Source organism: Rhynchophorus ferrugineus, unplaced genomic scaffold (assembly GCF_030347505.1).
Source record: "Rhynchophorus ferrugineus isolate W39M unplaced genomic scaffold, kcgeb_rfMv2 rfM4, whole genome shotgun sequence".
Taxonomy (NCBI): domain Eukaryota; kingdom Metazoa; phylum Arthropoda; class Insecta; order Coleoptera; family Curculionidae; genus Rhynchophorus; species Rhynchophorus ferrugineus.
In genome coordinates, this window is record NW_027472583.1 from 58,532,587 (window position 1) to 58,542,462 (window position 9,876).

Genomic DNA, 9,876 nt, shown 5'->3' on the forward strand with positions numbered 1-9,876 from the left:
GCAGTTCACCTATAAACAGACCGTATAAGCACCAATAACATTAAATAACACTATCATTCCACATAGCAACAACGCTAAATATCTCGGAAAGAATCTCGATGCAAAACTTCGCTGGAAGGAACACATAAAGAAGAAAACAAAAGAACTGGAATTGAAATTTAGGAAAATGTACTGGCTAATTGGAAGAAAATCACAATTATCAGTACATAATAAATTGCTATTATATAAGCAAATATTGAAACCTATATGGACATACGGAGTTTAATTATGGGGATGTTCTGCAAAGAGTAACATTAATAAAATACAAATTTCAACAAAGTCCTGAGAGGTATTGTGGGTACGTCTAAATACTATAGGACTGACTACCTACATCGAGACCTTCAGATACCCACACTCAGTCAAGAAATCAAGAGAATTGCAAGGGGACATGAGGAAAGACTCCATCCTCATACTAATATTGAAATATAGCAACTTTTGGATACCACTAGAACCGGACACAGACTCAAAGAATCAAACCATCTGATCTTGTGTAGTGAGGTGCATATATTAAAAAATTCAGCAATGACATGTATAAACATTATTTCACCAGAGACCGAGTTAGGACCGATGGGTCCTCCCAGTTATATACCTAGATTTAAGTTAGCATAAAGACAAATTGTAGGTTAGACGGAAACGACTAGTAACAATGTATTAGTTAAATAATAAAAAAAATGTGCACCAGAGCCATATTTTCAGCGTTACGAAACGCCCATTGTCTTCCAAAAGGAGGCCTGTCTGCAGTCATATCGTAGTGTCGGAAATTCTCATGTAAACGATAAATAGCTAGATAAACTGCTAATAATAGAACGATTAATTTCAATAAATATGGTCACTATTTCTGGACGTTCTTGTGTCGTATATTTATCCATAATAATATTTGGACGTCTACACACACAAAGTTAAAGCGAAACTGAGCTAAACCCGTTACACAATGTAAGGTTGCTAGTCTTACATCTATATAGCATTAATCACTTTAGTAACTGTATTTATGTTGCAGATATGGTTTGTGTAGTTTCCAACCCAAATTATGTGAAAAAATAAATGAAATCTCTCAAATAGGAAATATTACCGTATTCGCCAGATGTTGCTCCCTTCGTTTATTTCTTATTGTCTTGCAAACTAAAACAAAATTTGCCAGAAACCCAAAAAATAAATTCACCCTCTTCATTGTTATTAAAAATTATTAAATAATGACGCATTAATTGTTAATTTCTAACTGAAATAGTACAAAACTTGTTCCGGCGAATGTACTTTTTTAATTTTTTTTTGTTCAATCTCTATTATACTTTATGAAACTCGACGACCCGCTATTTGGAGACTGCAACTTAATTATATTTATCCACGAAAATAAACGTAACCATAAAAATAAAACGTATGACGAACAGACATTAAAACTAGCTTGATATAAGAATTTCATTTTGGGTTGATATTGGACTCAACAACGGCAATACTAACGCAACCATTACCGTACTAATATAAAGATATTTAACAGTAAACGTATAATTCCAGGGTAATAGCAGAATTTTTCTGAAAATCGCCTCTTGGATGTAAATAAATTATTTCTTAATAGAGGAAAATCTAGTTCTACCAGTATTAGAGTTTTAAAGAACTGAAATAAAATAAAAATCAATAGAGATATGAATATATTTATTAGATTCTTACATTTATTTTGGTTAATGATATCTATTACGAATATGCGATATATCGTTTTAAATAACTGTCTATGTAATACCACTAAGATGTTCAGTATATACTGACGCTAACCATAAAACGCTTAAATTTATATTTCATTTATTTATTTTTTGTCTCAATTCAAAATATCTTATGCTGGACCCCATCAAACATATCTAAAAACTTATGGTGATGCTGAATCAATGTTATATGATTTAAAAATGGTGATTCTGATGCCAATGATAAAAAAATAACCTGGGTGCCTGAAAATGTTCAAAGATTACGTTAACTGCAACAATTAATAGGACAAAATTTACTTCAAGCCCTCAAAGGTTGGCGGATAGTGAGTGAGATACGATATTACTAAATGATTTTGTTTAATTTACAGTTTTGTTTAAGATTATGTATTACTTGCGCATATTTCGGTATTACTGGAACTACTGAAGAGCTAAGGTAGTTATAGTAGCGATTTAATGATTAAGCAAGTATGAGTTAGTAAAAGTAACAGGTTAATGTGTCCATTTATCGGAAGGTATATTGCGAGATATACGAAATATATGCGAACATGTCATCCTAATATAGATTAACAAAATTTCATACTAACAAGATTCGTCTGAGCTCTATTTCCAAGTTATTTAGATATTTGCAAGCAACTTTTATAGATTCATAATATAAATATGAATCAACCAATCTGTAAGTTTAGGAATTTCGATTAATTTGATATCTGGTGGACCCAGAAGAGCTGAGAAAAATAGTTCTGGCTTAAGAAGATTCTCAAGACGGATGGTGAGTGAGTTAAGATATTATTAAATGATTTTATTTAATTTTAAGTAGTTTTGTTCAAGATTACGTATTACTTGGGCATATTTCGGTATTACTGGCGCTACTGAAGAACTAAGGTAGTTATAGTAGCGACTTAACGATTAAGCAAGTATGAATTAGTAAAAGTAACAAGTTAATGTGACCATTTATTGGAAGGTATATTGCGAGATATACGAAATATATGCGAAAATGTCATCCTAGCATAGATTAACAAAATTCCAGAATAAGAATATTCGTCTGAGCTCTATCTCCTAGTTATTTAGATATTTGCAAGCAACTTTTTTATATTCATAATATAAACATGAATCAGTCAATCTGTAAGTTTAGGAATTTCGACTAATTTGATATCTGGCGGACCCAGAAAAGCTGAGAAAAATAGTTCCAGCTTAAGAAGATTCTCAAAACGGATGGCGAGTGACTTAAGGTATTACTAAATGATTTTATATAATTTTAAGTAGTTTTGTTCAAGATTACGTATTACTTGCGCATATTTCGGTATTACTGGCGCTACTGAAGAACTAAGGTAGTTATAGTAGCGACTTAACGATTAAGCAAGTATGAATTAGTAAAAGTAACAAGTTAATGTGACCATTTATTGGAAGGTATATTGCGAGATATATGAAATATATGCGAAAATGTCATCCTAACATAGATTAACAAAATTCCATAATAAGAATATTCGTCTGAGCTCTACCAAGTTATTTAGATATTTGCAAGCAACTTTTATAGATTCATAATATAAACATGAATCAATCAATCTGTAAGTTTAGGAATTTCGATTAATTTGATATCTGGTGGACCCAGAACAGCTAAGAAAAATAATTCTAGCTTAAGAAGATTCTGAAGACATGACATATTATTGTATTGGAAGTAATTGTAAACTTTATTAATAATTTTCTGTAAATTTTATTGGTGTTAACATCTAGTCGCAGGTGAATGTCGATCTCTTCATGAGGAGTCTACCAAAAGATAATTCTGATTCTAGCAATATCAGCCCCCAATTAAATCAATATAAAACTGAGAACTGAAATATACTACATTTTCATATTCCCGGACGGTTTATCGAGTGCATTGTCGGCTGAACTGTTTGCCATGTATATTGCCCTGATTTTACTCAAGATGTGACAAATCCGATTCAATGAGCTCCTTAAAGTGCCTACAACTATCTTTTCCTCTACACCTGCTAGGAGTACTTATCCTTGAACTAATCTCTAAATTGGAAACAATCGGCAAAACCATCACTTTAACGTGGGCTCCGAACCACGGTCCTCAGCATCAAGCCTACCGACTGGCGAGTGACCAACTTTAGAAATCATCCCAGAAGACATCCGGTCTTACCCAGCTTGGTTACTGGCGTGACTGGGTTCATTCTCCTTATCGGATTTTACACTCTTGCTAGGACAATCACAAATTTTAAATAATCACAAACATAAATTTACAACCATGTCCCAGCAGGATTCGAACCCGCGGCTATCGCAACAGCAGGAGGACCGTCCTATCGCCTTTACCACTGCGCCACCAAGTGGGCATAATACTTTACTTTATTATAATTTTAAAATGGAATGTGTTACAAAAAAATTGTATAAGTTCTTATGTTCAACAGGTACAATTTAATAAAAAAGTCGGTTTATTGTGAACGTTTTAGAACAAAAAGAAATTGTCACGCAATGATTAATTATAATTAATCTATTCACTATAATTATTAACGTGTTTTTCATAACCGCGACCACTCCACTAACTTCACTGAATCATAATTAATTCAAAACATGAGAGGACGATGGTTTTATGGGGAATTAGTTAAAATTTGCCCAAAAATTTCGTAGCGAATCCGTCGCTGTTAACGAGGGTGGAAACTTCCAGATACCGGCGGTGTTTCGGATTCTTCCGAGGAGAGCCGCGTCTCGTGACCATAAACAAGGCTAATTAACAGCAATTTGGTTAAATGCCGCTCGCATTTCGTGCCAAATAGTAACGTTTCCGGAAAACCCTCACGATTTACTACCGGGATTACGTCGTTGGCGAGCTTCTCCAAGAACAATAATTCTTTTATTATCCCGGGTAAGTTGTGTATGGTATATGACCCGAACGAGACCGGCCTGGCAAAGACCTCGAACTGTAACATCCAGTTAAAATGATACTTTCGGGTTTTATAATCGAGATGAATGTTTGGGATGCGGTTTTAATAAGTCCGGTGCATGTTTTCGGCGACAACATTACTAAAAGCCTCTCTGATTCGCCATTGATTGTCTTGATTTACAGGGCATAAACAAATTTAGTAATTATGGCAATGTATGATCGATATTCATCGATGGTGAATAAAGGGCGTTTTGACATCTATGTCCTGACTTCAATATCATCGACACATCGATGCTATAAGAATAAAAAATCGAAGCGTCTGTTATTCTTAAATTGACTGATGTTTTTGATATTTTATGGCCGATAGAAATAATTACACATGAGGTCTGTGGAGAAATATGTAACCTGTAGGAAAGTTATACCATTTACCAGATTACCTACTATAAAAGTGACAGGCTTCAACCCAAAGTAGATAATCGTAGAGAATCTAAGATATAACCCAACTTTTGTTTTCGATAACATCTTTATTAGATACGCTTAGTACAATCTTAATTTACAATTAATTTATTATTACATTTCATTTATACTTGGATTTAGTCACAAGCAAGACGAATGCCAGAAAATACATCAATATGTAAAATTATAACAACTTAAGCTATACTTTACACTAAAGGTATACACTTTCTATAAGTTCGTATGGTTTGGTTCGCTTCAATCTCCTGACATCCTGCGCGCTGTCCAGGAGTTGTATTGCTTCCACGTTAGTATGATTTAGAATTATTCTTTCGTGTTTCAAGTCGAAATCTTGGATAACTTCGCAAATCCATTTGATTTCCAGGTCATCGTGCAGTTCTTCGTTGGTTACGTAGCGATAGGCATTGGTAATCAATCGAAGAACTTTGTTTTTACAGCGTTGTATGACTAGTTGATTTGAATTTTTAGTGCAACCACATATTTGCACCCCATAGGTCCAAATTGGCATTGTGGTTGTCCTATAAATCAACCGCTTTGATATTAGATCAATGAGAATATATCTTCTGACTAACCAGTATAGTTGTTTTATTATGGTTCTAATGTGTTTTGCTTTTTGTCGAACATGATGTTTCCAATTTAATCTACCGTCAAAATGGATTCCGATGTATTTAGGGCATTATTATCGGGCATCCTTTGAGTGATATAATTAAGTTTTTATTATTTCGCCGTAATGCAAAATTAACATGAACAGATTTGGAGCTATTAAGTTGAATTTTCCAATCTTTCGTTCATTTGTAGATTTTATTGACTGCCATTTGTACTTTTTCTACTGCCCTAGGCAGAGCTATGTCGTTTGCAATAATTATTGTGTAGTCAGCAAAGCTTCCAAATGGTGTTTCTTTTAGTGTTGGGATGTCAGCAGTGTAGAGCAGATACAGAAGAGGTCCCAAGACGCCAGACCAGACGCAGACCTTGTGGAACTCCAGCCAAAATTGTTTGAAATGTCGAGAACGCCCTTTCGTGCGTTACTCTAAATTGTCTTCCGAAAAGATACGACTCTAGAGAAAGAGACAAAGAACTAGACTAGAAAAGACACATCCTGAAATATTTCAGGGCAGTGTTTCTTTTTCAATAGCCGCAGTTACTCTGTGCACTTGATCGAGTGTTGAGTGGTGAGGTAGAGTTATCAAGGGAGTTGCATTGACTAGATAGTAATCTAGTGCTTTTTTTTGCGTAGGTACATTTGTAGAGATGAATTGAGGTACACTTTTATGTCGGCTGTATGTTCCTGGTCAGATTCCGTAAATGATTGAAATACATTACATAGATCAGCAAAGGTACTGGCTTTCTCCTTATTTGATCTTGCCCACCTTTCTATGTTGTCTCTAAAAGGACTTATACTTCTTTATAGTTTTATTTGCTTTCCGCTGTAAAAGGTTCGCGTCTACTGTGGCCGTTATTGCGAAAATGTGGAACACTTCACGATTTTGCATGTTACCCTTACAGAGGCTACACTAATTTTCTCTGTATCGTTCTATTTTTAGTATGTGTGTTTTGTAATACGACCTAGACTATCCATCAACTACCTGACTGGTGAACGACTGAGACGATTTGACCTCTTTTTACCGTCAGTGTCGTTTTGTATCGCCACTTAACAAGTCGTCCTTTCTTTACGTGAAATAAAACAGTTTTATAGATAAATTAAGAGATTTTTTGTATTTAAAACTCTTTCACATATTATAACTGGTGTAGTCGGTAGAATTCTGGGGATATCATAAAGCTGTTACCTTTTGAATTCACGCAATTAACCGGAATCAAATTATCGATTATCAAGAAAAGAAGACAAGTTAACGACAGATTGCGCTCTTGGTGTAGTTAAGCAGAATTCAGACAAAAATTTCGCAGCTGAACCTGTAAGGTCACAAAAAGTGGTTTGAAGTCCGTGGATTCCCAGCACATGCGTTACAATTTAAAGTGTTCAAGACGACCAAAGACGGCGCGACCTTACTGTGAACTAATATAGTTTACTGGAATTTTAACAGAAGTTTGTCGTTCAGGGTGAACGGCTACCAAATGCGGATTGCAGTAGCTCAGTTTCTTCGCCTTGGCCTGTTGAAATATGGACTCACCAAAGCTGGAGAATCGTTCCAGCGAGGGATACGATGGAAGATTGGGTAGAAATAGTACCATTTCGAAGATGTTCAATGGCTAATTGGCGGACGGAAGTACAGGATACTCAAACATACTTTAACAGCAACTATAAGCTCTCCAGATGGAATAACGACCTCATGCATCACTGTGACCGTTACTTTATATTAGGTTTTTTCTAACTACTTGATTAGTGAACGAGTGAGGCAGGTTGGTCTATTCTCACTGTGGCTTTGTATCGTCTTTCAGTAAGTCGCCTCTTATTTTAGTTTAATAATATAATATTTTTATATATTTATTTTAATATACATTTCAACTAACGTTGGAAACTTGACTATCGACTATTTAGAAATTGACTACTTTTTACTATCGACTGTTTCAGTCGTGTACTTTTAGATTCATTCGACTGATTTTTAACGTTCTGGCTCTGTCATCCTAGCCGCGACCTTGGCAAAAATGTACCCAATGTATGCTTACATAGATTTATATGTAATATATATATATATATATATATATATATATATATATATATTATATTAATATAGCGGCAAAAAGATTAAAATTGTGAATAATAAATAGTAAAATACTATTGAATTTTCTTATAGCAATAATAGGTAATATTTCGATTACTCTCTCGATTTTTCTTAAAAAATATTTCCGTCCAAGAATAAAGAAAGCATTTACTTTATTTAAAGTCCTCTAGTAGTTACTGTGCGATACTTTTTAATTATACCATGGATTAATTTTTTTCTATGATTAGGTATATGTTTAATTTTTATTTAGTATTTATGATTATTGTACATCTTTAATTTAGGTTTTGTTTAAGTTCCATTGTAATTATTTTTTTCCTTATTTTTTTTTAAGTTAGTACGTGAAGGAATATGTACATGTCCGTCTCGCTTATACTACCGTTGGAAAATATAAGCACATATAAAATATTCTTCTTCTTCTTCTCTCTCATTCCTTTCCTGTCTCACAGTATATACAGGAAAGGGTTCGTACATCTGACATCACGAATTGAAAAAAAAAACAGCTTAACCGTGCATTTGACTGAAAATATTAATTAAAATAGTAATAGTAAGTAGTTGACTGTTTCGACTATTTTCAGTCCACAGCTTATTTTTAGGTATGTACTGCGAAAGCGAATATAGTTAAATCGCAATACAGTTTGCATAATTTATTAGCAATATTTTTTGCATAATGGTCAGCGAAAGGATTTCGGCCTCATAATACATGTTAGCGAATTTCACTTTTTAACTAATTACTAAGCTTAAATTATATATAACAGCTTAAACAGATGACACATCCTGAATTGAAACATCCTATATATCTCCAACCGTTAATATGATTGCCATTTTCCTCTGTCAAAGTCTACCACTTATAAATTAGATTAGTTACAAGAATCTTCGCATAAAGCATCACACTTAACAAATCTAATCATTCAAATAGGATAAGACGATGGCACGACGATGAAAGATGGCGAGCGCGAGGTGATGATGGGCCTGGGCGCGAGAAACGAGCCGACGAAGAAAGACGATCTGATGATTTATCGAGTTATTTTTCTTGCGGTTTCATGGAAATGAGAATGTCAGGAATTAAAAGCGAAACAGGGATCCTGGGGGCGGCGGCGGCGACGGCGGGTAGAGCAGACGGTGACAAACGTCGGCTCGGTGACGAGGTTATCGATTCGCTTTAAAGGCCCCGTCGAAAAGGCGATAACAAGAAAAGTTTTCGGTAAACAATTGTTTCGGGAAAGGGACAGTGTTTTTCGGCGCGTGAAAAATTGACGGATAATGGAAATGCAAATGGACGAGTCCACCAGGGCCCGGCTAGGTTCCATAGGTAGTTGAGTACATCATCAATTTTGTATAAACTCCAACTTTCCTCATTTATTGTTTGTTGTTTAATACTAGAATCATCTAGAACCCCAGCTTAATAGCGAATAAGATAAACCGACCACAATTATGCCGTATTCCCACAATAATATCCTAGATTATTAATATTCTCGCATTGATATAAAAAAGAACATTTATATAATAAACAATTTAATTAAATTTATGAAGTATTTTAATAATATTTTTGAGAAAATACGAGTACAGTTTGATAACTCAAAGAGTTTCAGAATTAGTAAACTTAAATCCATCTCTGGTGGCCTACACGGTCATTTATTAACAGATTGGTGTCACGTTTGGGCGAGCTACATCATTTAAGTGTGTCGAAGTTGAAGTCAACCTCGAAAAGTAGACAATCTATCGAATAAATAAAATTAATTAATAAAAATATAAAATAAAATATTGTGCTAACTGAACGGAACGGCTCAAAACGATTGTCTTACTATAAATTGTTGATAAAACAGATGGACTGATATTTAAGGATCGGAAAATAACAGATGCTTCAGTCCAGTTCTTAATCGTTGATGAAACATAGATATATCATAAAATACAGCAGAATTAGGAAGAATCAAAACAAGGGTTTCTCTGCTGGACACACACCAAAGAAGATCAAATTGTGTATTTCTCTCGACCAGAGTTCTTCAATATGCACGAATACATCCGTATTAATGGAATATTATTCAGAGCTTTTGGACAGATTGAGGAAAAAACGACCGCATTGGTAGAACAAGGAACTGTTGTTCCATCATGACAA

The 9,876-nt window shown here is 34.4% G+C and overlaps 1 pseudogene; it reads right to left on the reverse strand.

The window, feature by feature from the left end:
- Positions 1 to 6,545: 6,545 nt before the first annotated feature.
- LOC143196781 (uncharacterized) lies at positions 6,546 to 6,645 on the reverse strand (annotated as a pseudogene).
- Positions 6,646 to 9,876: the final 3,231 nt, after the last annotated feature.